This window comes from Hyla sarda, chromosome 10 (genome assembly GCF_029499605.1).
Source record: "Hyla sarda isolate aHylSar1 chromosome 10, aHylSar1.hap1, whole genome shotgun sequence".
NCBI lineage: Eukaryota > Metazoa > Chordata > Amphibia > Anura > Hylidae > Hyla > Hyla sarda.
Window position 1 is genome coordinate 13,902,160 of NC_079198.1, and position 3,664 is coordinate 13,905,823.

The following is a 3,664-nucleotide window of genomic DNA, read 5'->3' on the forward strand; positions in this document are numbered from 1 at the left end:
ACTTCATCTGTATAAAAATCAGAACAATCAGGGACGTCAATGTCACTCGAGAGGGGAAATTCCTATATTCCTCTGTATTGTAGGAGGAATGTATTGATGGGGCACAGCGGGGATGCTTGTGTGCAACATAAAGGACTAACTCAGCTCTGCCACATTGTCCATCTGGGGTGTGAAGTACCTATATAGGGTGTGATGTGTCTGTATAGGGTGTGATGTATCTGTATAGGGTGTGATGTATCTGTATAGGGTCTGATGTGCCTGTATAGGGTGTGATGTACCTGTATAGGGTGTGATGTACCTGTATAGGGTGTGATGTACCTGTATAGGGTCTGATGTACCTGTATAGGGTGTGATGTATCTGTATAGGGTCTGATGTATCTGTATAGGGTGTGATGTACCTGTATAGGGTCTGATGTACCTGTATAGGGTGTGATGTATCTGTATAGGGTCTGATGTATCTGTATAGGGTGTGATGTACCTGTATAGGGTCTGATGTACCTGTATAGGGTGTGATGTATCTGTATAGGGTCTGATGTATCTGTATAGGGTGTGATGTACCTGTATAGGGTGTGATGTGCCTGTATAGGGTGTGATGTACCTGTATAGGGTGTGATGTGCCTGTATAGGGTGTGATGTACCTGTATAGGGTGTGATGTATCTGTATAGGGTGTGATGTACCTGTATAGGGTGTGATGTATCTGTATAGGGTGTGATGTACCTGTATAGGGTCTGATGTACCTGTATAGGGTGTGATGTATCTGTATAGGGTCTGATGTATCTTTATAGGGTGTGATGTACCTGTATAGGGTCTGATGTACCTGTATAGGGTGTGATGTATCTGTATAGGGTCTGATGTATCTGTATAGGGTCTGATGTATCTGTATAGGGTGTGATGTATCTGTATAGGATCTGATGTATCTGTATAGGGTCTGATGTACCTGTATAAGGTCTGATGTACCTGTATAGGGTCTGCTGTATCTGTATAGGGTGTGATGTATCTGTATAGGGTCTGATGTATCTGTATAGGGTCTGCTGTATCTGTATAGGGTGTGATGTATCTATATAGGGTGTGATGTATCTGTATAGGGTGTGATGTACCTGTATAGGGTCTGATGTACCTGTATAGGGTGTGATGTATCTGTATAGGGTCTGATGTACCTGTATAGGGTCTGCTGTATCTGTATAGGGTGTGATGTATCTATATAGGGTGTGGTGTATCTGTATAGGGTCTGATATATCTGTATAGGGTGTGATGTATCTGTATAGGGTGTGATGTATCTGTATAGGGTCTGATGTACCTGTATAGGGTGTGATGTATCTGTATAGGGTGTGATGTACCTGTATAGGGTCTGATGTACCTGTATAGGGTGTGATGTATCTGTATAGGGTGTGATGTATCTGTATAGGGTGTGATGTATCTGTATAGGGTGTGATGTATCTGTATAGGGTCTGATGTACCTGTATAGGGTGTGATGTACCTGTATAGGGTCTGATGTACCTGTATAGGGTGTGATGTATCTGTATAGGGTCTGATGTATCTGTATAGGGTGTGATGTACCTGTATAGGGTCTGATGTACCTGTATAGGGTGTGATGTATCTGTATAGGGTGTGATGTATCTGTATAAGGTGTGATGTATCTGTATAGGGTCTGATGTATCTGTATAGGGTGTGATGTATCTGTATAGGGTGTGATGTATCTGTATAGGGTGTGATGTATCTGTATAGGGTCTGATGTATCTGCATAGGGTGTGATGTATCTGTATAGGGTGTGATGTATCTGTATAGGGTGTGATGTGTCTGTATAGGGTGTGATGTATCTGTATAGGGTGTGATGTATCTGTATAGGGTCTGATGTATCTGTATAGGGTGTGATGTATCTGTATAGGGTCTGATGTACCTGTATAGGGTCTGATGTATCTGTATAGGGTGTGATGTATCTGTATAGGGTGTGATGTATCTGTATAGGGTGTGATGTACCTGTATAGGGTGTGATGTACCTGTATAGGGTGTGATGTACCTGTATAGGGTCTGATGTATCTGTATAGGGTGTGATGTACCTGTATAGGGTGTGATGTATCTGTATAGGGTGTGATGTACCTGTATAGGGTCTGATGTACCTGTATAGGGTGTGATGTACCTGTATAGGGTCTGATGTACCTGTATAGGGTGTGATGTATCTATATAGGGTGTGATGTATCTGTATAGGGTCTGATGTATCTGTATAGGGTGTGATGTATCTATATAGGGTGTGATGTATCTGTATAGGGTGTGATGTATCTGTATAGGGTGTGATGTATCTATATAGGGTGTGATGTATCTGTATAGGGTGTGATGTATCTGTATAGGGTGTGATGTATCTGTATAGGGTGTGATGTATCTGTATAGGGTCTGATGTATCTGTATAGGGTCTGATGTATCTGTATAGGGTGTGATGTATCTGTATAGGGTCTGATGTATCTGTATAGGGTGTGATGTATCTGTATAGGGTCTGATGTATCTGTATAGGGTCTAATGTACCTGTATAGGGTCTGATGTACCTGTATAGGGTCTGCTGTATCTGTATAGGGTCTGATGTATCTGTATAGGGTGTGATGTACCTGTATAGGGTCTGATGTACCTGTATAGGGTGTGATGTATCTGTATAGGGTGTGATGTATCTGTATAGGGTGTGATGTATCTGTATAGGGTCTGATGTATCTGTATAGGGTCTGATGTACCTGTATAGGGTCTGATGTACCTGTATAGGGTGTGATGTATCTGTATAGGGTCTGATATATCTGTATAGGGTGTGATGTATCTGTATAGGGTGTGATGTATCTGTATAGGGTGTGATGTATCTGTATAGGGTCTGCTGTATCTGTATAGGGTCTGATGTATCTGTATAGGGTGTGATGTACCTGTATAGGGTCTGATGTACCTGTATAGGGTGTGATGTATCTGTATAGGGTGTGATGTATCTGTATAGGGTCTGATGTACCTGTATAGGGTGTGATGTATCTGTATAGGGTGTGATGTATCTGTATAGGGTGTGATGTATCTGTATAGGGTGTGATGTATCTGTATAGGGTCTGATGTATCTGTATAGGGTCTGATGTACCTGTATAGGGTCTGATGTACCTGTATAGGGTCTGCTGTATCTGTATAGGGTCTGATGTACCTGTATAGGGTGTGATGTATCTGTATAGGGTGTGATGTATCTGTATAGGGTGTGATGTATCTGTATAGGGTCTGATGTACCTGTATAGGGTCTGCTGTATCTGTATAGGGTCTGATGTACCTGTATAGGGTCTGATGTATCTGCATAGGGTGTGATGTACCTGTATAGGGTCTGATGTATCTGCATAGGGTGTGATGTACCTGTATAGGGTCTGATGTATCTGTATAGGGTGTGATGTACCTGTATAGGGTGTGATGTATCTGTATAGGGTGTGATGTATCTGTATAGGGTGTGATGTATCTGTATAGGGTGTGATGTATCTGTATAGGGTCTGATGTACCTGTATAGGGTCTGCTGTATTTGTACTCTGAAAAAGAGACATTGTGGGAAATTTATCAAAACCTGCCCATAGCAGCCAATCAGATCGCTTCTTTCATTTTTCAGAGGTCTTTTCAAAAATTACATACGAAACCTGATTGGTTGCTATGGGCAACTGGTAATATTTC